This window comes from Miscanthus floridulus, chromosome 13 (genome assembly GCF_019320115.1).
Source record: "Miscanthus floridulus cultivar M001 chromosome 13, ASM1932011v1, whole genome shotgun sequence".
Classification (NCBI taxonomy): domain Eukaryota; kingdom Viridiplantae; phylum Streptophyta; class Magnoliopsida; order Poales; family Poaceae; genus Miscanthus; species Miscanthus floridulus.
The window spans coordinates 14,900,508-14,925,467 of NC_089592.1; the positions used below are offsets into that span (position 1 = coordinate 14,900,508).

A 24,960-nucleotide genomic window follows, 5' to 3' on the forward strand; every position below is an offset into this window, starting at 1 on the left:
TAGAGATATTAGTTCCTCTTGTTGAGCATATTGTGGATGCAAGCATACCTCTTCCTATAGTTGAGTGGAGCAACTACAAAAATTTGTCAAAAGAGGAAGAGATATGCGTGCAACTCAATGCTCAAGCTATTAATGTCATTTTGAGTACATTGAGTGTAGAGGTTCAAGATGAGGCAATATTCAATGGACAACCACCTCCGGAGAGTGCTCATCTCATTTGGACTAGACTTTTTGATTTATATGGAAAATCCAAATGTGATGATGCACTTGAGATCGAGTCAATGGAAAGTATGTCCATTGTGTCTTCATACAGCGAAGAAGCCTCACAAGACCTCAAGAATGCCGAGCCGGAGCAAGAAGTGCAAGCAGCGCATGACCTGCTGTCTGCCTACATGTACCGGACGTGTCCGGTATGCCTGCCGGACGTGTCCGGTATGGCCGAGGCAGCAGACCAGCAAGCAGCTGTTTGCAACGATGCTCAAGCACAGTGGCAACCAAGTGATGAGTCAATCTCAGTATCTCATGATACTCATCACTTGTGTCTCATGGCCAAGAAAAGCAAGAAGAAGAGTAACAAGAAAGATCAAGAAAAGGAGAAGGCTCAAGTGGATGATCAAGATAAGAGTGATATTGAAGTTGAAGACAACTACAACCTTGATCATCTCAACCATAAAGACAAGTTCATCATCATGAAGATAGTTGAAAAGAATGATGAGCTTGAAGAAGAGATTGAGAAGCAAGAGCAATCGCTTCAAAATCAAGAAAAGTTTCTCATCTCCAAATTGCAAGAGCTAAAGGCAATAAATGAGAGGTATGAAAAATTGTCAATTGAGCATGCTTTAGTTACTAACTCCTCTTCTAGTGTTTCACAACTAGAGAAGGAAAACTTCGAGCTCAAGGCAAGGCTAGATGAACTATCAAGCAAGTATAATGAGCTACAAGCAAATTATGTTCATCTAAAGTGCTCTCATGAGGAAGTAGTAGAATCAAGCATCATGCTTGAGGTGGCTCATGAGGTTGTGATTACATCGGTAAAACTCTCTCAACCTCTCACACATCCGCTCACTAGTACACCGTCTCAATTAAATATTTCTTGTACTAATGAATGTGCTCCTCAAGCAAGCCAATCTTCGATTGAGCTAAATCTTATAGAAAACATAGAGCTCAAAGAAGAAGTGCAAAGATTAAAGAAAGATGTGATTCGGTTGAAGGGTAAGGAGAAAGCACAACCTTCTCAAGATAACCGTGATAACATGGTGAAGAAGCTTGAGAAGGGTTCAAACCTTGCTTCCTCCAAAGCCCAACAAAAGAATCACATCTCAAGCAAGGCCAACACAACCAAGAGCAAGAAACATGGAAAAAGGATGTGCTATGGTTGTGGATTGTATGGACATGAGTGGGCTATGTGTCCACACAAGAGTTGGGCCGACAAGGTTGAAGCCGCAAATCAAAAGGCTTCTACCAAGAAATGCCCAATGTACAAAGAGGCAAGAAAGGAAGCCCAAGTTGCAACAAGAAGATGCTATGGATGCAATGAGATGGGCCACAAGGTTGATAGATGTCCATACAAGCAAAGCAAGCATAAAGCAAACAAAGGCCGCATATGCTATGCTTGTAAAAGAAAGGGGCATCTAAGCTATGAATGCCCAAATGGTAACTCACCTAAGCCGAACACATTTGTTTATAATGATATGCTTAGGAAGACCACAAATGGAGTTGGCATTAGCAAGGTGATGTGTTCACCACAAACTAGTGCTAAAGCCATTTGGGTGCCTAAGCACTTGTTGACTAACTCAAAAGGACCCAACAAGAGTTGGGTACCAAAGTGTGCTTAGGTTAATGATGTAGGTACTTTGTGATGAGATGAAATCTTCGGGGTGGTTGAGCAAGCAATTTGACTATATTCACTCAATCTATCAACCAATTCTTATCTTAATCCCTTATATGGTTGACCCGAAGATAATTCAATGAACATCTCATATATTTCATCCTCACCATTGGTAACAAGTACCTAAACCTTTTAGGATAGCCACCTTGTTCATTTCATGTTCTATAGTTCACAAATAGGTACATTTGTGAAATAATGAAAGTGGCTAATTAATTTCACTTGAGATTTATCATGTTTGCCATATGATGCTTTTGATCGCTCTCTAGTAGAGTAATTTATTTGTTGAGATGCTAGTATACAATAAATAATAAAGCTAAACAAAGAATCACAAGCAGCAACTTAATTGGTTCTGTCTTTCACCTATCGGACGTGTCCGGTATTACTATCGGACGTGTCCGGTATGGCCAGGGACAGAAAGTCAGTGTTTCTTTTCTGTGTATTCCGGACGTGTCCGGTATACTACCGGACATGTCCGGTATTGCATGGACCAGAACACTAATTGTGTTGCAACTGAGTATTCGATCCATACATTTTTTATATATCCCTAACTTACTCAGAAGCTTGTGTTTTATCAAATCTAAGTGGATTGTGAGCATCTCTTAAACTCACTTTCAACTATGGCATTCTTATTTGGTTTATGGTCAAAATGAAAATTGGCTCTCAATTTCTTATTAGAATAAAAGTGCTTGTTGAAAGTCATTCAAAATACTTGAAGCACTTATTTAGGGGGAGCTAAATTTCTATTTTGCACCATTGTGGACTAACAAATTTATCTAGCACTCTTTGTAGTCCTTTGGATGAAAAATTGAATTTGTATCAAGCATGATTACTTGGCAATCAAGGTCAACATAAAGATTATCATGCCATGTATCTTTTTAGTGGTATTCTTGTGGGCTCAAGGCAAAGGTATGTGTTTACATACATACATTGTAAGTGCATCTAAGGCCCTTTATATGTTAGAATGTGCATTTGTGTGACATAGGAGAGATGTTTTTCAAAACCCCTAACTAGCATGAGTAGGAAGTGTGAATTTGAAAAACTATTTGAATCTTGGTCTTTGTGACCTAGCCTTGCCATGTGATGATTATAGCTCTCCTTGATTGTTTGATCAGCTAATCACACATGACATGGCTCTCTTAAGTCCACAATCTACTTTGTCTCACTTTATCTCTCTCAAGCAAGCAAATTATTGATTATGCCATATATTTGGAAAAGAGAAAATAAATTGATGGCATTCGATAAGAAAAGTGATAGTACTCGGTTTGGATCAAGATCATACACCTTTTTGGACTGAGCAACAACAGAGAAAGGGTTTGGAAGAGTGAGAACACATTTTGGAATTATTTGGGCCAGCCCAGTGAATACCGGACGTGTCCGGTATGATACCGACATGTCCGGTATGAGCGGGACTATAAAAACAGAAGTACCCCTTCGGCCCAGACTTGTCTGTCTCCTTCCAACCAACCAGCCGATGCCCTTCTTCCCACCTAGGGCGACCGAGGATTTCATCAAGGAAAAGAGAGAGAGGGAGATTGCATTGGAGAAGGCTTGGATCAAGGATTGAAGGCCCGTGGATTTGGATTTCACATCGCATTCTCATCTCTCTTCTCAAGGTACCCTAATCACGGACCTCGTCCGATCTACTTGGTCAATACATGATTTGAAAATTCCTTCGGTCAATATGCTGCATTGGTGATGGAGAAGCTATGCCCAAAGTTTGGTATTAATCCGTGTTGGTTTGAATCAAGGAACCCTGGTTAGGGTTGCTGGTCGCCCATACCGGACGTGTCCGGTATGCTACCGGACGTGTCCGGTATGACCCAGCAGAGCAGGCTCTCTGCTTCCTTTGATTCAAATGCTATCCTAGAATTGTATATTAGGCACAGTTTCTTCTGTATCTATGTTTTGCAAACCTTGTGACAATGGTGTGTCGAGGTGATTGTAAAACCTTGGATAAAAGAATCTATGTCTAATTACAATTCAAGAATAAGCTATGGGCATGTATCTAAAAATCTTTGGAAATCTTTGGATACAGGACAGCAGCCATGAGTGGACGACAGGAGCCGAGGTCCAAGCACAGGCATGATCCAGCACTTGAGAAGTACAAGAAGGCGAGACAGGATATGCATCCTGGATTTCAGCCGACCAGCAGGAGGTCCACCCAGGCTGCCTCTAGTGCAGCAGCTCAGTATGCAGAGGGGTCCGGGAGCTCTTCTTCTGACACAGACACTGATGAGTTCAGAGTGGAGTCTAGAGATGAAAGAAAGAGGAAGAGCACTGACAGAGGATCAGATGGTGACAGCTCAGATGAGGAGCAGGAGATTGAGGAGGAGGAGTCAGTTCCTCCAGTTCAGCACCAGCCTGGTCAGGGGATGCATTATGGTCTTCTTGAGACACGTCTGCCCAATGTGCCCTCCTATGTTCCCAGAGTTGACTACAGGGGAAAGGGTATGACCAGGAAGGCTAGAGATGAGCGAAGGGTTGATCCGAGGAGCTTACCTAAGGTTCAGTACGATCACCGCTTCCAGATAGCCTTTCACCTGGACTTCTACTCCAGTGTGATTCTCACCAGGAACCCTATGATTGCCAGGTCTCAGTGGATTGACTGGCAGTACGTCAGAGAGTTGCAGAAGGCCTCAGTTGATCATGCCATTGCTATTTGCCAGCGCACTGGGGTTTATGAGATCATGGAGTTCCAGCATGACTGGAACACAGAGGTAGTAGCTCAGTTCTATGCTACTCTGTTTGTTGAGGAGGATGAGCGGCGGATGCACTGGATGCTTGAGGGCCAGTGGTATAGTGTTGACTATGATGTTTTTGCCGCCCAGCTTGGCTTCTCAGAGGATGATCTCCAGAGGGACAGGATCCACACCGAGCAGGTGTTACCCCCTGAGCAGCTCGCATATATGTATCCTCCTAGGTGGTGAGAGAGGAGCTGTGGGGAAGGTTCTAGGTCTTCACCCTACCTACAGATACCTGGACAGGATGTTCAGGAAGACTATTGACTGCAAGGGTGGAGACAAGGGCAACATTGCAGATTATTCCAGGAACCTACTCCACAGGATGGCACCTGATGCTCGGCCCTTCAGCGTGTTTGACTTTATTTGGTCTGAGATCAGGAGTGTTGGAGAGAGGCCCCTCAAGGGCTGTGGTTTTGCTCCTTATATCATGCATATGATTGAGCAGGTGACTAGGGCACACATTCGAGTATGATAAGATTCACAAGGCCCTGAAGATTATTGCAGATCTGCCTGAGACAGGGTTACCTCCAGCAGGACCAGGAGGAGCAGCCGCAGCACCAGAGGCAGATGCACCTGGGAGTGGTGCACCAGCAGGAGCTTCACCTTCACCACGTGCTCCTTCACGTTCTACTTCACTGCCGTGGCAGTCCTCCCTCGCCTATCCGCAGGCTTTTCAGCTCCATATTTGGGATGTGCCGTGACATCCAGACTAGGCAGCAGAAGGAGAGGGAGGCTAGGAGGAAGGACACTCGAACCTTGAAGCAAATTGCTTCTAATCTTGAGCTTGATCCTCCTAGGTCTCCTCTATCAGATGAGGCAGCCAGTGAGCCTGAGACTGAGGAGCAGCAGCAGGCTAGATATGATAGAGAGTATGTTGAGTTCATACAGTGACAGCAGCAGCAGCAGGCACCTGAGCACCCTGACACTCTACCACTTTAGGCTCGTGTGACTACTCACTCTCAGCCATGTCCCAGCACTGCAGACGTCTATGCTACATATTGGTGGAGTGACCTGACAGGTGGTGGTGGTTTCTACGGGTCTGGTGGCTATGACCCGTCTGGTGCGGGTGGTTCTCGTCTAGCCGGTGTTGCACGCTCAGATGATGAGGATGCTGGTCGAGATGATGATGATGATGAGTGATGCCAGAGATTAGTGATAGCTTGTAGCCCCTTTGTCCTTAGTATGTCATTGTTGGACCTTTGTGGTGATAGATGACAAAGGGGGAGAGAGACTGATTAAAGCTTCAGGATAGTTTCATTTACTTATCTTTGTACCTGAAGATATGTACTGCAGGCTGTAGTTTGTTTTTGAGCTTCATTGATGTATCTTGGATTTGAGATAGATTGTATCATGTGAGAGATGAGACTTACTTATGCTTTATCTATGTATCTCTTGAGACATGATCTTTATCTATATATTTCAGTGGTTTCTGGACTTGAGAAAATTTGTAATGAGTGCTATGTGTGAATTACATATGTCATATTTATTTTCATAAGGACTATGCATGCTAGAATGAAAATATTTGATGTGATGCTTTTATATTTATTCTTGTGTGATATATCTTGTCATATGCATCACGGTTTCACTTTGTCACACACACATGCACCCCACGGATGCAATGATTTAGGGGGAGTCTCCTATATGTTTTAGTATGTGCAATTGACAATTGAGGTCATTTTGGGAATTCTAATCATAAGCACATATTAAGGGGGAGCCTCTCATAAATCATTGAACCCAAAAGTTTAAATGTTTATATCTTGTGTAAGCTTTAATCAAGTTGTCATCAATCACCAAAAAGGGGGAGATTGAAAGTGCATCTAGCCCTTTAGTGGGTTTTGGATGATTGAATGACAACGTGATTAAAGGACTAACCCATTTGCTTAGTGTGGACAGGTAAAAGGTTATCTCACAGGTACTTAATGAAAGCCAAAATGATGTATTGTTGTATAAACAATCTAGTTCAAGCACAAGACAACAATGCAAATGGAATTCATGCTAAGGCTTAATTATTGTGGGATTTCCATGTACTATGTGAAAGCAAGCTCGTGATTATTAGTTAATGAGACATGAGGGATTGTATATGGATTGGTCTCATATTTGAAGCTTGCTAGATTGAAATGAAAATGATAACAATACATGAATGGATGATTCAACACAAGATGTGACTTGATGGCTTGAAATGGTGAAGATAGCAAGGAAAGGCTTCGAGGTACTAAGCAAGGGTGAAGGGCAAGCGACGGCTTGGCGACCGAAGAACCTAGCTAGGGTGAAGAAGAAAGTACTTGCATTTAGTTGAGGTACTAATCAAGCCAAGATGGTCATATTGATGTGAAGGATCAAATCTATAATGAAGTATTTGATGGAAGTGACTTGATACATTTGGGATTATTCAAACTTGATGAATGGAATCAAGTCACATGCTCAAGATGGCTACGCTCAAGTGAAAAGATCAATATCAACATGGTAGCACCCTTACTTGATAAAGATTGAAAGGGACGGCATCAATTCAAAAGAGAACAACTCAAGTGGTACAAATTCATATTTTCATTTATCTTGAGTTTAATAGGTATGCCGTACTATTAAGAGGGATGCATCATGTTGATAGATAATGTTTCATAAGTGCTCAAGCCAACCCATGTGAGTTTTGAGTATTTGAGCGACAAAAGTGCTAACTGATTTCTTGCTGGTCTGGCAATACCGGACGTGTCCGGTATTCATACCGGACGTGTCCGGTATTTGTCCAGCAGCTGTAAAACTGTTGTTCTCGGGTTGGTTCGTCGGGAGTCCTGGCATGGGTCGGGAGTTCCGACGTCTCGCACTTCAACTGACTTGGAGGGTTCACTATCCTGGTCATACCGGACATGTCCGGTATTCATACCGGACGTGTCCGGTATGGATGACCAGAGGCCAACGGCTAGTTTTCAAAAGTCATGAGGGTCAGGAGTTCCGACGTGAGTTGGGAGTTTTGACGTGCGTCGGGAGTTCCGACATCTCACTAACCTTAACTTAGTTACATGTTTTTCAAATATGCTGAGGGTCGAGAGTTCTGACGTGAGTCGAGAGTTCCGACGGTCGGGAGTCCCGGCATTCATCGGGAGTTCCGACACCTCACAACTTCACTGTAACTTAGTTACCATTAGCGTAGTGTGAGTCATACCGGACGTGTTCGGTATGCATACCGGACATGTCCGGTATTGCAACGGCTATAAAAATGGCTAGTTTTTCAAGAGGGCTATAAATACCCCCAAGCCTCCACCTTTGGAAGCTGCTGATTCTACTGAGATAGACACACGTTTTTTAGCCTTGCCAACTCTCCTAAACCCTCTCTTAGTGAGTGTGTGATCCAAATTGCAAAATCAATTTGTGGGTTGAGAAAGAATTTGAAAAAGAGAGCAAGCCACCACTTGAGCACTTGTGCGTATTGTCAATCTCGTGATTTGCATTTGTTACTCTTGGACTCTTCGGTCCTAGATGGCTAGGCATCACCGGAGAGCAACCGAGAGATTATGGTTGCCTCGGAAAGTTTGTCACGGTCGATTATACCGCCACGGAATCATTTAGTGGAAGGAGGAAAAGGAGTTGGAAAAGACTCTGGCTAGAGTGACCTTCGTGGTACCCTCTAGGGCTGACCTTCGCTGGGTCGCCCGTAGCCCCCTCAATGGAGAGTAGGACTCGAACGAGTCCGAACTTCGGTAAAACAAATATCATGTCTTAATTCACATTTCATTTGATATTTGTGTTGCTCTAGCTGTGCTGCAGGTTCTCTGTGTATATTGTCATCTCCATTAGGTGCCTGTAGTTTGGTTTGAAGATAGAAATCGAAAGGAGCAAGTTCGGGGCTGATCTGCAGAAATCGTGTATACCGGACACGTCCGGTATTCATACCGGACACGTCCGATATTTCCTGCCTGCACTGAAAATATTTATTCTCTGTTCTAACTTGGTATTGCAGGGTTGTAGCTTCTAGATATATTCTTTATACCTTGTTTACTTTGTAGCTAACTTGTGAGGGGTGGTAGTACTCTTAATTTGGAGTTTCCATTTTGGAAACTCCCCTTTCTAATTGTTTCCGCATTTAAAGGTGTTAATTTTCAGAAACGCCTATTCACCCCCCTTCTAGGCGGCATCCTAGGTCCTTTCACTATGTGACCGCATCAAGACCGGATGTGATGTTTAGTGTATGCATGTATGCTAGATTTCAAGCCTCACCAAGAGAAAGTCATTTGAAGGCAACTAAGAGAATATTGAGGTACTTGAAGCATACACAACATATTGGATTATGGTATCCCAAAGGAGCAAGATTTGAGTTGATTGGATATTCGGATTTCGATTATGCATGATGCAAAGTTGAGAGAAAGAGCACATCGGGCACATGTCAACTATTGGGAAGATCACTTGTATCTTGGTCATCAAAGAAGCAAAATAGTGTAGCACTTTCAACCGCCGAAGCAGAGTACATTTTGGCCGGTAGTTGTTGTGCTCAATTACTTTGGATGAAGGCTACCTTGAGTGACTTTGGAATTAAGTTCAAGCAAGTGCCATTGCTATGTGACAATGAAAGTGCCATAAAGCTCACCAACAACCCGGTTCAACACTCAAGAACAAAGCATATAGATGTCTGTCATCACTTCATAAGAGATCACCAACAAAAAGGGGACATTTGCATAGAGAGTGTGGGCACCGAAGATCAACTTACCGACATATTCACCAAGCCACTTGATGAGAAGAGGTTTTGCAAGCTAAGGAATGAATTGAACATACTTTACTTCTCCAATATGTGTTGATGCACCCCCACTATATGACATGCCTCTCCTTCGAGCCAAGCAAGGTAAAGTTGATTGACATATCATCCATCCATTGCTAAGGACTTGTTTAGTACATCTAGACATATTTCACATTTGAATAGGCTCATTCATGAAAATCAAATGAATTTGATGCTTGTATGGTACCACTATTGCTTGTATGCTTGAAATGATCTAGTGGTAGCATATGACATGTTTGTGGGCTTGTAAACCTAGTGTTTGATTTAGAAAATGAGCTATAAGTGTTTAACTCAATATGGTACAAGATAACCCTTATTTGGAGGTATGAAGAAGCTTGTCCTTGGATTAAACCGAGTTAAATATCTTTTGCAAGTAATCTAGATTGAACAAAATTGGGAAAATGATCCTCATTTCACATGGTTTCACTCCAACCTATCTATAATTTGAGCTCACCTTTTGTGCTAATTGTTGACAAAGGGGGAGAGAAACAAAGATATGAGTGATAGGGAGAGATATGATAAAGGAAAGGGATCAATTGAAAATTTGACCACACAAGTAGGGAGAGCAAGCTCATAAACTTGTATGATGCATTTGAATGAACATTTCATTTATTTGCTTACATGGTACAAGTTCTTACTTTCAATATCCATGCTTGTGTGATGTATGCTAGTTATAGGTTTGAATGATGAAATTGAAAACTACCATACATAGGCTAAGTAACTAGACTTATGTTCATTTTATGGAAGCTAGACCCTTGCATGTAATGTTGATCTCACGGGGTATTCTAGTTTTTGTGTATGTCTAGTTACTAATGATGCTAAGGATGGTATAATGGTGCACTCCGATTGGTATCATGCTTCAAAGGTCCATCTCTTATACCTTAGCATTATTTGGTAGACATTGTCTCCTATATTTCCTATCTAAGCATATGTGCAAGCTACAATCCAAACTCTTAGCACATATGTAGGGGGAGAAATTGCTACCATTTGGGATTCATGAAACTTGTCCATATCCTTTACACATGGTAAATATGCTTGGGCAAGCAACATGGATTCAATTAAATTGCAACTCATATCTTTGTGAAAGGGTTGTCATCAATTACCAAAAATGGAGAGATTTAAAGCTCTAGTTTGGTTTTGGTTAATTGATGAAACCCTAAGTGCTAACCTAGTTTATCTAAGTGATTAAGAGATAGGTAGCACTACTCCAAGTGATGAAGCAATGGCGAAGATCATGATGATGGTGATGGCATGGTGATGATCAAATGCTTGAACTTGGAAAAGAAGAAAGTGAAAAAAAACAAAAGGCTCAAGGCAAAGGTAAAAATAGTAGGAGCCATTTTGTTTCGGTGATCAAGACACTTAGCGAGTGTGATCATATTTAGGTTAGATAGCTATACTATTAAGAGGGGTGAAACTCGTATTGAAATGCGGTTATCAAAGTGCCACTAGATGCTCTAACTCATTGCATATGCATTTAGGATCTAGTGGAGTGCTAACACCCTTGAAAATGTTTGTGAAAATATGCTAACACACATGTGCACAAGGTGATACACTTGGTGGTAGGCACATTTGAGCAAGGGTTAGTAACTTCACCGATGGAGTGTCCTCCCATAGAGTGCAGACAGTCCGATGGTGCCACCGGCGCCCTAGACAGAGAAGATAAAGGTCACTGTATGTGACCGGACGCTGGTCTCGGTTGGACCGGAGCGTCCGGTCAGTGGCAGTAGAGGGCGCATGTTTCGGTCTTTGATCGGACGCTGGCAGGGTGCGTCCGGTCAGTGCTGACGTACGCTGATGTGTGACGCACAGAAGAGACATTGTGTGACCAGATGCTGGGTGAGTCCGGTCGGGCATGACCGGACGCGTCCGGTCGTGAAATGTCGCATTTAGAACCTTACTGGAAATGACCGGACGCTGTGCTCTAGCGTCCGATCACTTTCTAACTGACGCGTCTGGTCATCTCTTGACCGTTGAAATTGGGCGATCGGCGTTTGAAGCCGATGACACGTGGCGCACATCGCACGACCGGACGCTGAGGTCCAGTGTCCGGTCAATCTGACCGAAGCGTTCGGTCAGCCCATGTTTAGTGCAGTGAGGAGCCCAACGGCTCTATTTCATGGGGGCTTCTATTTAAGCCCCATGACAGGCTCAAGCTCACTCTCTTGGCCATTTGCATTGTCATAGCAACCTTGTGAGCTTAGCCAAAGCCCTCCCACTCATCTCCATCATTGATCCATCATCTTTGTGAGATTGGGAGAGAATCCAAGTGCATTGCTTGAGTGATTGCATCTAGAGGCACTTGGTGTTCATGTTGCGCTGTGGATTTCGCTTGTTATTCTTGGTGGTTGCCACCACCTAGATGGCTCGGTGTAGTGGTGGAGGATCGACACGAGTTGGTGATTGTTCGTGGCCGTCTCCGGTGATTGTGAGGGGAGTTGTACCTTCCTCGGCGGAGTGCTGAATGGTAACTCTAGTAAATTGCTCATGTCATTGAGTTACCTCACTTGTGGGTAGGTTCTTGTGGTGTCCAATCGTGTGGACGAGGTTTGTGAAACACCTCTTAGCCACCGAACCACCAAGTGTTGGTCGACACAACGGGGACTAGCGTGTTGGCAAGCACATGAACCTCGGGAGAAAAATCGGTTGTCTCTTGCCATTTGATATTCTCCCAGTGATTGGTTTCATATACATCTTGTGATTGATTCATTCCTCTACACGGCGGTATAACCATCCTACTCACTCGTTTACATTCTTGCAAATTAGTTGTAGCAAGCTCTTTAGTGTAATTAGATTTGAGAGCTTGCTTTGCTTTTTAAGTTTGCTTAGTGGAGCTCTTTAGAGTAGAAAGTGTGAGAGCTCTTAGTGAGTAGTATCATAGCAAATTGTGTGTCTAGCTATCATTGTAACTAGAATTGTTGGATAGGTGGCTTGCAACCCTTATAGAGCTAGAGCAAGTTTACATTTCGCTATTTGTCATATTAATCAAATTGCTCTAGTTGATTTGTAGATTTTTAAATAGGCTATTCACCCCCCCCTGTAGCCATATTAGGACCTTTTAGGCCCGCACCGCCTGCCTGCTTGTTGTACCTAGGGATTTAGGGAAGCTGGAGGGGCACGGGCCCTGAGGTGGATCGCGCGGGTGAAACGGTTGGTGGGCAGATACGGTTGCTTGCCCTTGACCACAGGTGTATGACTTGGCATGCAGAGCGAGGCATGCACCTGGCAGCACTTCATATCCCGTGGGAGTGTTTGTGTTTCTCGTAGGAGGTCGTAGTTGAGGTAAGGCTAAGTCGAGTCATGTTTGATGAATGACTTCATGCTCATGTTATGTGTCGTCGCTTGGACCTCCATTCTTCGTTTCCGTTTCTGTCTCCACATACACTTGGATCAATAGCTTATGTAACAATTGGAGGAAGACTCCAGTCAGAACGAGATCTTGATCTTGATTGGACCCCATCTTGGCGAGTGTATCTAGCTACTACATTGTTGTCTTGGCGGAGAACATGTGAAATCTTAATTCCATCGAACTTTACCATCAAGGTTGTGTATCTCTCGGTGGCATGCTTCCTTCCTCATGTCTCGGGCATAATGATTCATCCATGATCTGATTGAGCACCATAAGATAAAGGACAGTCTCAATATCATATTTATGATGGTTTCTATCTATTAATTGTCTTGACATTTCAATTTTTTTTACTAACGTGGCATAGGAATTAATGAAAAAGAGAGGACAAAATGGAGAAATGATTTCTTCTCAAGGGAATGACGTCGACGCTAGCACCGATGCACCAAGAAACCAAGCAAACGCCATTGGAGAGACTCGAGTAGTTTTGATCCGGATCTAGTGTGCCGCCGCCGCCAAACAGATGGCGCACTCGCCCACTCGCTCCGCGCGCGCTCAACTCTTCCGCGCCATCGCTCCCACTCCCGCTCCCGCTTTTCCGCACGTGGTCGTCGTTCCTTCCTTTCCCCCGCGCTTCTCCCATCGCCGCATCGGCATTTTCTCACGCCTGCTCGCCTGGCTCTCCCGCGCGTGCTCACCTGGCCTCAAATTGTCGGTCTCTAAGCCCCCAATTCCAAGACCTAGCATCATCCACCCCCAATCCTTTCGAAAATCATAGAGAACATGAATCCACTTCGGCCGCCATCCTCAAGTTCCAGGCAAGGTAGGGCAAGGCAAGGCAGGGGTGCTTCTGCCGCCCTCGCTGCCCGATCTACTTTGGTCGCCGGTGCTCCCGCCGCCTCTGCTATTGGATCCACTTCGGCCGCCTGTAATCTCACTGCCCTGGCTGCAGCAGCATCTCCACCACTTGGAAGTCTTCAAGCGGCCGGTTTTCCTGTGTGGTGGACAAGTTCTCCGATGGGCTCCAATGAAGGGTATGTTTACTTAACAGGTCTATCGTCCACCACCTAGACCACAGGGTCCGCCTCCAGTGACTCATCTAGATCTGAGGGCCATCATGGCCAAGCAGGTGCAGCAGCTCAGATTTGTGGAGTTTGAGTAGTGGTTTCCGCCGAGGCGAGATGAACGTGCATCAGAGGGCTTCTACACACCACTGTAGGAGGATTTTCTACAATACATATTTTAATAGTGGAGCTGTTTTCAGATCTTAGAGGGTGTGCCATATAGAGTCTATTGTTGTGGCAGCTAGAGAGCAGATTCGCCCCTACCTTTCTTACCTACCAGGGCTGACTAATTTACTTGGATGGACAGGATTGTATGTTCCATCTTGGATCTGTTAGTTCTATGCTTCTCTCTGGATTGACCCGCAGCACAGATTCATACACTTCGCATTCAGTGGCAGAGATTATAGGCTAACAAGCACTAGGGTCAGAGAGATACTCTGGCTTCAGGAATAGCCTGTCCAGCTACATGAGGTTTGCTATAGACAGACAATGCCCCCAGACGTCCTCATGGTGGGATGGTGCCCCCTACAGATCTAGTCCGCCACTGCTTCACAGAGCCATTCGGCGAGGGGTCTAGCAGGACACTCAGTGATCTTACTCCCACTGCTAGAGTGCTTATTGCCATTATGAGGAGGACACTGCTTTTGAGGATGGGGTATCATGAGGGCTTGACTCGCATATAGTTGTGGCTACTGAACTGTCTGATGCAGCAGACAATGTTTGATATTTGGGATCTCCTTCTATCAGAGATAGAGGACACTATTGCTGAGGGGTTCAGAGGTCACCGACAGTTGTCCTATGCCCACTGGATCATGTTTCTTATTCATAGGGTAGTTATAGTGAGGCCGCTTGAGATGCTAGCTGAGTACAGTGGTGCTACGACAGAGTTCTCTACATATAACTTGACTCAGATGATCCGTCATAGTACACTGACTTCACCTAGCCAGCCACGCCGTCGTCTAGAGGTGCCAGAGTCTACAGCCTAGCAGGATGCTACTATCAGGGGCATAGCAGCTATAGAGGAGGAGCAGTTGGATGCTCAGCAGGAGGGGATGGTCGCGAGCGACCCCAGTGACAGCTCAGATGAGGACTACCATGAGATGCCTCCTTGACAACATGGCCATGAGGCCGGTAGCTCTAGTTTAGCTCCACCTGCACCGTAGACAGACCCCACTCTACTTGCCATACTTGAGAGGATGAGGCAGGATTAGGTTCGCCAGGCTCAGGAGACTGCCGCCATGTTTGCACAATTCCAGACTCGATAGGATGAGTTTCAGCGGCAGCAGCAGGCCATACAACAGCAACTCCTCATGCAGCAGCAGCTCCTTGGATTTATGTAGCATGTAGTGACAGCTATTGGGGTTCCACTGCCACAGCCTTCACCCTAGCTTGGTCAGCCTGCCACCACTTCTATGACTTCAGCATTACATCCTAGTGGGCTTCAAAGTCAGGGACAACCACCAGCATAGTTTGTTTCACCTATAGAGCAGGTGTCCCAGTGGTTTGCTTCTCCCATATTAGCCCCACAGTTCACACCTCTTCAGACGGGCTTCACACCGGCTCAGACTTCCTCGCTGCTAGTGACAGAGACTATAGTGTCTAGGAGCCTTGGTGCCTCTTTTAGTGAGTTGATAGGGTAGCCTACTCCACCATATTTGCATGTCTTAGGTCCTTCTATAGTTGCACCTATTACCGGGACTATAGAAACGCTCCCTTCCTCAGTGGCATCATCAGAGCTGGCTGCTCTAGTCATACCTACACAGTCTATAGCAGCTCAAGTTGTTGATCTAACCCAGACCGCTTCAACGTCACTTCTAACTACAGAGGGTCAGACAGCTTCGAGTTCTGGCTCAGATGATGATGGCACTCAGTTCCAGCTTGCTCCTCGTACCTCAGCGCTCGACTTGTCCGCTGCAGCCCCGCCGATCGATCCTTAGGTTTTGGTGTTTGACGCCAAAGGGGGAGATGGATCGAGTATGCTAGACTTAGGGGGAGCGACTTAGGGGGAGCTTAGTTTACTTAGACTATCTATTATATTTGATTTTTATGTGTGATACACTATTATGCATTCGTCGTGTGTTTACCTTTATGCATTAAACTTTTTATGTGATAGTGATATCTACGCGATTGTGATATATGACATGTGTGCTCTCTACTTTGAATATTTACATGTCATATCAGTTGTGCTAAGCTCATTTGCTCTTGCTTCCACGTTTTACTCCGATGCGAATGAGTTGTGTTACTTATACTCATGCTTATTTCATATCTTTTGAGTACATCATGTTGGCTTGGGTCATATAAGCTTGCCTAACTTTTTGTTCTTATTGCCAAAATCTTATATGAACCAAGCATATTAAAAACCTCATCTCTTTCACATACTCGAGGTAGTATTGTCATCAATCACCAAAAAGGGGGAGATTGAAAGCATCTAAGCCCCTAGTTAGGTTTTGGTGATTAATGACAATACGTGATTACTGTGAGTCTGTGACTAACGTATGTTTTGTAGAGGCAATTAAGTTAGATCATGGTAATGGAGATCGATTGGGCAATCATGGTGGTCATGCCCCTACGATAGAAATCATTTTGGTTTTCAAAGGATGAACGGCAAGGTTAAGGATGTACTAGTTCTAAGTGTCGATTGGAGTTGAAGAGACACTTAGAGTAGTTTATGACTTTGTTTTTCCTTTGGCCGTACTATTAAGGGGGTATGGACGGATAGCTTGACCTAGGTGAGTCTAGTGGGTTAGGTGTAGTGCACACTTGCTAATCCTAGCACTAGGTAGCTCCTAAAAAGCCCTTAGATCCATTGGAGCAAACTTTATTCACGTACATTCGAAAGTTGGAAGTGAATGGAGGATCAAATACTAACCGGACGCTGGCTCAGGGTCCGGTCAGTTCATTTGACCAAGGTGTTTTCGTCTGGTGCGACCAGACGCTGAGGGCCAGCGTCCGTCTGGTGCGACCGGACGCTGAGGGCCAGCGTCCGATCGACTCCAGTAAGGTTCCAGAGAGGGAAAATCTCGGGGTGAACTGACCGGCGCGTCCGGTCAACATGACCGGAGCGCCCGGTCACCCCGTAGAGGCACATAACGGTTCGTTTTTCAGCCCATGTTATAAATACTTCCTCCATTCGTGTGTGGGGGGACTTTTGCTCATTTCAACAGCTGAGAAACACCTTTGAGAGTGCCAAGAAGAGCAAGGTCCTAGTGAGGTGATTGAGATTTGAGAATCTCAAAGAGAGCCCTCATTAGTGAGATCAAGAGTAGCAAAGTGTGCATCCACCCTTCTCATTAGGCTTGTCGTGGTCAAGTGAGAGTTCGTGCTTGTTACTCTTGGTGATCGCCCCCCCTTTTGGGTATCTTGATCCTTTCATCCTACCATTCTGCTTCTTCATGAGGCAACCAACGCACTTGACGGTGAATCTGAGAGGGTGGTTATGAGCTCTTTAGGGGCCAAAGTGTGGAAGGACAAAGATGAGCAAACCAGTATGATTACAACTATCACAGTTGCACACAGATTGTCCACGGTCATAAATGCAGATACGATAGTTGTGATGGAAAAAGGAAAGGTTGTTGAACTTGGTAATCACCAAGCGTTGATCTCCGCTGAAGATGGCGTTTACTCAAGATTATTCCACTTGCAAAGCAACATGAAAGATTGACCACCATCTATTCAAGTTCCAATGTGGCCAAAGACCAAAGACACTTAGCAAGAATAGCTTTAGGAGATTAAGCATCGCTTAAATGCACTTGATGTCACTTCACAAATTGTAATAACACAGCTATCTCATATACCCATGATGCATAGTCCATCAGTTAGGGAAAAAACAACTACTATTTATTACTTGAATGATATTTGTTTGGAGCGCCTCCACTGCCATATGTTTAACCTTATTCTTCCTATGCAATATAAGGCTAGCCAAAATATCGAAGCTAGAGTAACAATATTTAAGCCAGGAAAGGGATTCAGTAATATACTAATATAAGCTGGTTCCCCTGCATGCGGTCCATCAACTAGTTTAACCATCTTTTAAGGTTGAGGACAACATGAACAAAGCTCTCTACAAGAAACTAGCTCAATATCTATTTTTTGTAAATAAATAGGCAAGAAATATAACATAGAAAGAAAGAAAACATCATGAACACAAAAAATTGAGCTACCTAAAATATTACATGCCAAAAATAGAACTACCCAAATTCGGTACAATGGACATTACATAAAAAAGCTGAGATGCTTTATTTCCAATGAACTATTAATTAACTATGAATCTATAAGATACAACAAGTTCACATAATGATCATACTATTCACCCAGATCAAAACTAAAATCAGAGAATCAGGCTGTTGGATGACTATTCACTATTGTGAAAGTTCCAGGCACTAACAAGATGGCATGTGGTTTTAGAGGACGTAATAAGACTTGCAGCAGAAACTACCTTGTTTATTACTGGACACCTTGCTCTTGTAGTCTTGATGATGCAATTTCCCTTTTTGTACGCACCAGAAACATCAAACACATTTAGCAAAGCATCATGTATACGTACGAGGAAATAACCGGTGTATTTATTTGGAATTTGGAAGGACTAAGGAATATGTAGACTAAGATCGGGTTCCAATAGCAAAGTGGCATTGCTTTTTTTTGGAACAGGAAATACAGCAGGGGAAGCCCCCACGATAGGATTTTATTAAATAAAAATAGAAACATGTACAAAAGATAGAGAAATAACAACAAACCAACCAGCCGGAGGGCTGAGGTAGCCACGACGGGAAGGGAACCGCAGGCCAAAAACCAGGGAGGCCCAACAAACCAACCATCCGGAGGGCTAAGGTAGCCACGACGGGAAGGGAATTGCAGGCCAAAAACCAGGGAGGCCTAAGAGAGGAGATCTAAACATAGAAGAAAAGCTACACGTTTATCATCTCTCATTCTAAAAGCCTGAAGTTTGGCCTCTTCGTAGAAGAGGTTTTTCCAAGAAGAGAAAGAAGGCCGACCTCTGTCAAATATGAAGTTGTTTCTCTGCTTCCAAATATGCGAGGCAGCAAAGTGGCATTGCTATTCTGGATTAGACTTGTAGCTGGAGTAAAGTAATGTAACGTGTAGATGAAAACAATGTTGCCGCATGCCATATAATATGGTTACGAGGACAAATGATTCATGCTTAGTATTTCCCAAAGGTGTGACTTTTACTGCAAAACTAAAGTCAGAGACATCATCAAGAAAGTTTACTTTCATGGCCCCGTTCGCTTCGCTGAAAAAATAAGCCAAAACATTGTTTCAGTTGATTTGTTGTGAGAGAAAAACACTGTTTCGGTTGAAAAAATAAGCTGAAAAAGACGGATTATAAGAGAAACGAATAGGGTCATTGGCAATATATAATCTATTTTTTCGAGGCAAAGGAGTCATGAACAAAAAATGAGCAATAGATAATCTATTTTTTCGAGGCTGGAGCTGGAATAATTAATTATGAATCTTGATAGTATCATCCGTGCAAATTTGTAGCTATGTGGTTGTTATTGTGTGTACTAGCTACTAGTGCTATAAAACTCAGTGTGCCGGCTACTCGCTTTTTTGCAAATTAACACAAGATCCGGGAAAAGCAATGCCACTCATCCAAGAGAAGGATAGGCCCACTGAGTCATCTGAACCTAACATTGCAGATGGCAAGAAAAGCACACCAGCAGCATCTATGGCGCCAGAAACAGAGGCTGAAGACAGATCGTTTCCATTCTTTGGCCTGCTTTGCTACGCGGATGCACTAGATAGGCTGCTCATGGTATCAGGAACCATGGGGTCCTTCATACATGGCATGGGGCCTTCAATGTCGTACTACATACTAGGGAAAACTCTTGACGTGGTCGGGAACAACATGGGCAATAACGAGGCCACAGTCCATGAACTCTCTAAGGTTACCTCAGATCTGATTTATTTTCAAGCTACCCTGTTAAATGCCATTCGATTCTGCTGATTGATTTTTGTTTGATTTTAGTGTTGTTTCACTAACATTATCTACTTTACATGTTCCTGTTTGCAGTTAATTCCATACATGTGGACCTTAGCAATTGTTACCCTTCCTGGCGGAATGATTGGTGAGTGAAGTCTTCAATTTCTAACTTTCCTATGTTATCAACAATGTAAGACAAAGAAAGCAAACCGGTAATTATGCCTTGTATGAAGCATACTGAAGCTCTTTGCAGGACGGATGCAGTAGTATTTAACCAAACATCATTTATTGGACACCTAAAAATAATTGGCCAAAAAACTATCTTTGAAGTTTGAATACAGTAGCAGGCAAGCAGCAAATTGAAAAAGAAATAAGCATGCAAATAAAACAATTCATTTGGTGGTAAGAAAGAGGAATACATAGTAATTATAATGGCATTCCCTATGTAACTACTTGTCCACACATGCAGCAAGATAATAGCATCATGGGAATTGAAATGATATGAAATAGCTTAAGTATTTTCCATGAATTCTCTAATCTTTTCGTCACGAACTCACAATGGCCCTGCTATAGAAACTGCAAGTTGGATGCATACAAGTCAGAGGCAAATGGCACGCATGCGGATAGCATATCTGAGATCAGTGCTCAGTCAAGATATTGGAGCTTTCGACACTGACTTAACCACTGCAAATATCATAGCTGGGGCAACCAATCACATGAGTGTCATACAAGATGCAATTGGTGAAAAGGTATTAATTTTCCTTCTAGTATATCACTGCAAGAGTACTAACCCAAAGAGAAGTACCAAAAATTTGCTCGATGATAACCAATCTTAAAAGTTGGCTTACTATTTTCTTCAGATGGGTCACTTTATGTCAAACTTCTCCACATTCTTAGTTGCTATCATTGTTGCCTTCGCGTGCTGTTGGGAGGTTGGCCTGCTCTCTCTGCTAGTTGTACCTATGCTCCTCGTGGTTGGAGCATCTTATGCCAAAATGATGGTCCGCATGTCCCTCACAAGAACATCTTTCGTGTCTGAAGCAACCACTATTGTAGAACAGGTACCTATGCAAATGAATGCCTTGTTAAAGTTAAGTAGGTTTAAATTGAATTTGTAATCATATGATATATTTGTCCACAGAATCTTGCACATATAAAGACCGTCTTCTCATTTGTTGGAGAAAAGTCAGCTATCAAATCTTTCAACAATTGCATGGATAATCAATACACGTTAAGCAAGAAAGAGTCGATGGCGAAAGGTCTAGGTTTGGGAATGTTACAGATCGCAACATTCTGTTCATATTCATTGGTAATCTGGGTTGGAGCAGCTGCTGTAATTGACAGAAAAGCAAAACCTGGTGAAACAATTGCAGCCGTCGTTAATGTCCTCTCCGGTGCAATGTAATACTGAGAAATCTCCTTTCAGCAATGTAGGATATTGCATGATTATCTTGTACTCGAATGTTCAAATATATATTAATCCTATATAGTTGTCTGTGATTCAGATATCTATCGAATGCAGCACCAGATCTTCAGGCCTTCAGCCAAGCAAAAGCTGCTGGGAAAGAAGTATTTAATATTATCAAAAGAAATCCAGCAATAAGTTACGAATCAAAGGGAAAAATCTTGGAAAAGGTCACTGGAGGTATAGAAATACAAGAGGTGCACTTCACATATCCATCCCGTGAGGATAAGCCAGTTCTCCAAGGTTTCTCACTGGCTATACAGGCAGGCAATATTTTAGCTCTTGTGGGGAGCAGTGGATGTGGAAAGAGCACAGTGATTTCTCTGGTTCAAAGGTTCTACGATCCTATATCAGGTAACATTATAGGGAACATGCTTATCATTGCACAAACATTCATTTATGGATATACTATTCAATCAGTATATATGTGGTTGTGTCCAATAGTTCTTGACATTATGAGATAGAGTTTTTGAGGTTACAACCTTACATGACCACTTCACATATTAAATTCTACACAAACATAGGAATGAAATGTGGGTATATCAAACAAAATCCAATACTCAGAAACAAAAAAAAAATGGAAAGGAAACTTATGCATAGAATATAACGGTCAAATATTGTGTCTGCTAGTTTTCTTGCAAAAATGTTTTTGTGAATAAGTTGTTATAAAATGCAGGCGCGATTCTCATTGATGGTCAAGACATTAAAACACTCGATCTGAAGTTCCTGCGGACAAATATAGGTTCAGTTTCCCAAGAGCCATCACTATTTTCAGGTACCATCATGGACAACTTGAGAATTGGCAAAATTGATGCAACTGATGAAGCGATAATTGAAGCAGCCAAAACAGCTAATGTGCACTCTTTTATATCCAAACTTCCAAACCAATATGCAACTGAGGTGAGATTTTATTTTATTTAAGCAAGGACCATTGAACACCTCCCGAATCTCGTTTCTTTTTTTTCCATGGTTGTGGATGAAATTATTAATATATTTAATAGCCAGAAAAATTAAGCTGGACACTGAAGAATTTATTTTGTTGTCAGCTAGGAAGCTCAGTACCAAGAAATCATGTGGAAGCAGCAATATGCTGCGTATGCTCTTTATTAATTTTCATAAAATTTTGTTAGACTCCAGAAGTAGAAAATTGCAATCATCGCTTCTTTGATTAACCACTACAGGTAGGAGAAAGAGGTGTACAATTATCAGGAGGTCAGAAACAAAGAATAGCAATTGCAAGAGCCATTCTAAAAGATCCACCAATTCTACTGCTTGATGAAGCGACAAGTGCACTTGATTCTGAATCTGAGAAGATAGTTCAGGAAGCTCTTGACATAGCTATGCAAGGAAGGACAGTTATCTTAATTGCCCACAGAATGTCAACAATCATAAATGCAGACAAGATCGTTCTTGTGGAGAATGGAAGAGTAGCTCAATCTGGAACACACGAAGAATTGCTGGAGAAAAGTGAATTCTACTCAAGTATATGCAGTATGCAAAATCTGGAGAAGGATTCTGGCAAGAGCAAGACAAGGTAGATGCAATCAATTGACCACTTTTTTTCCACATAGTAAAATGTTCTCGCATTGAATCCATCATGGCACTGTATTGAAAATGCAACAATGTAACACCGAGAATATACTTTTCTGCAACTAGATCGATGATACCTAACTTGGTTTACATGGATCTGGCGTACAGTTTACTCATTTGTTTATTTGATTGGTAAAACAGATTTATTGATCAAGTCAAAGAAGAAAAGGAAAAAGAAGAATCACAAGATGGAACATACAACAAACCATCTTTCACTTCTAGTGAACAAGAAAAAACACTAGAACAGACCGAGCAACCAAAGCAAGCAATCAGAAAGAGAAGATCAACTTTCTATAGAATATTCCTTGGAACTTTTAAACTGCTCCCGGAGAAGGTTCTGCTGGGCTCCACAGCAGCAGCAATCTCTGGGATTTCAAGGCCTATATTTGCTTTCTACATCATGACAGTTGGCATAGCATACATTAAACCAGATGCAAAGAGTATCGTCAGCAAGTACTCAGTAATTTTATTCCTCATTGGACTGCTCACATTTTCAGTAACATCTTCCAGCACTATATATATGGCCTGGTTGGTGAAAGGGCAATGAATAACCTAAGGGAGGCCCTCTTTTCAGGTTTGTTGACGACCATAACTTTGTGTCTCTCACAATTGCAATTAACAAAGAAGAATATGATTTGTTGTTGTTCGGAATCATAACACCATTTCTCTTCAATGAACGCAGTCATTCTTCGGAATGAAATAGGTTGGTTTGAACAACCAAAGAACAGCGTCGGCTTTCTAACCTCACGTATCATCGGTGACACCTCCATGATTAAAACCATCATATCTGATCGGATGTCTCTCATTGTCCAATGTATCTCTTCAATTGTAATAACCACAGTGTTGAGCACAGTAGTGAACTGGAGGATGGGTCTTGTTGCATGGACTTTGATGCCATTCCACTTCTTTGCTGGCATTGTACAAGTCAGGTCTGCAAAAGGTTTTGCCACTGACTTCTCTACATCTCACCGGAAGCTAATTTCCCTTACTTCAGAGGCTGTCAGCAATATTCAAACCGTGGCATCGTTTGTTCAGGAAGATGAAATACTAAAGAAAGCAGACTTATCACTCCAAGAACCAATGCGTACAAGCAGAGTAGAAAGCATCAAATATGGTGTAGTACAAGGGACTTCCCTCTGTTTGTGGCATATGACACATGCCATCGCATTGAGTTTCACCATCATGCTACTTGATAAGAACCTATCATCATTCAAAGATTGTGTACGATCATACCAAGCATTTGCAATGACAATACCTTCCATCACAGAGCTATGGTCATTGATCCCTCTAGTCTTGTCTGCTATCACAGTATTGGACCCTGCACTTGACATACTTGACAGAGAAACGCGAATTGTACCAGATGTTCCAGAAGTGCATTCTGAAGAAAGATTAGCGGGTGACGTTGTGTTTCAAGATGTCAGTTTCAGCTACACTTCAAGGCCAGAAGTGATCATACTAGATGGCTTCAATCTAGATATTGAACCAGGGCAACAGGTGGCATTGGTCGGCCCAAGTGGTTCAGGAAAATCCACAGTGTTGGCTCTTCTGCTAAGATTCTATGATCCTTGTGAAGGACAGGTGCTTGTGGATGGTAAGGACATCCGAGACTACAATTTGAGATACCTGAGAAAGCACATAGGACTAGTTCAGCAAGAGCCAATCTTGTTCAACTTGTCTATTAGAGAGAACATCAGCTATGGTAATGAAGGTGCATCAGAATCAGAAATAGTTGACGCTGCAATGGAGGCAAACATTCATGAGTTCATCAGTGGCCTGTCAAATGGATATGACACTGTGGTTGGGGACAAAGGAAGTCAGCTTTCTGGAGGTCAGAAGCAGCGAATTGCCATTGCAAGAGCTATACTAAAGAGGCCCACCATAATGCTATTGGATGAAGCGACAAGTGCTCTAGACGGTCAATCTGAGATGGTGGTGATGAGCTCCCTGCTAGCAAAAGAGTGGAAAAACAAAGGCGAGCTTTCAAGCAAGATCACAAGCATCACGATTGCACATAGAATGTCCACAGTCACGAGCGCAGATGTGATTGCCGTGATGGATAAAGGGCAGGTGATTGAATTGGGCAGCCATGAAACATTGATCTCGGCAAACAATTGTGTTTACTACAGACTGTACCATATGCAAAGCAAAGGAGTCAAAGACTAA

General features: G+C 43.0%; 1 pseudogene; it reads left to right on the forward strand.

Moving 5' to 3' along the window:
• The first annotated feature begins 19,400 nt into the window (after positions 1-19,400).
• Positions 19,401-24,960, forward strand: LOC136501655 (ABC transporter B family member 13-like; annotated as a pseudogene).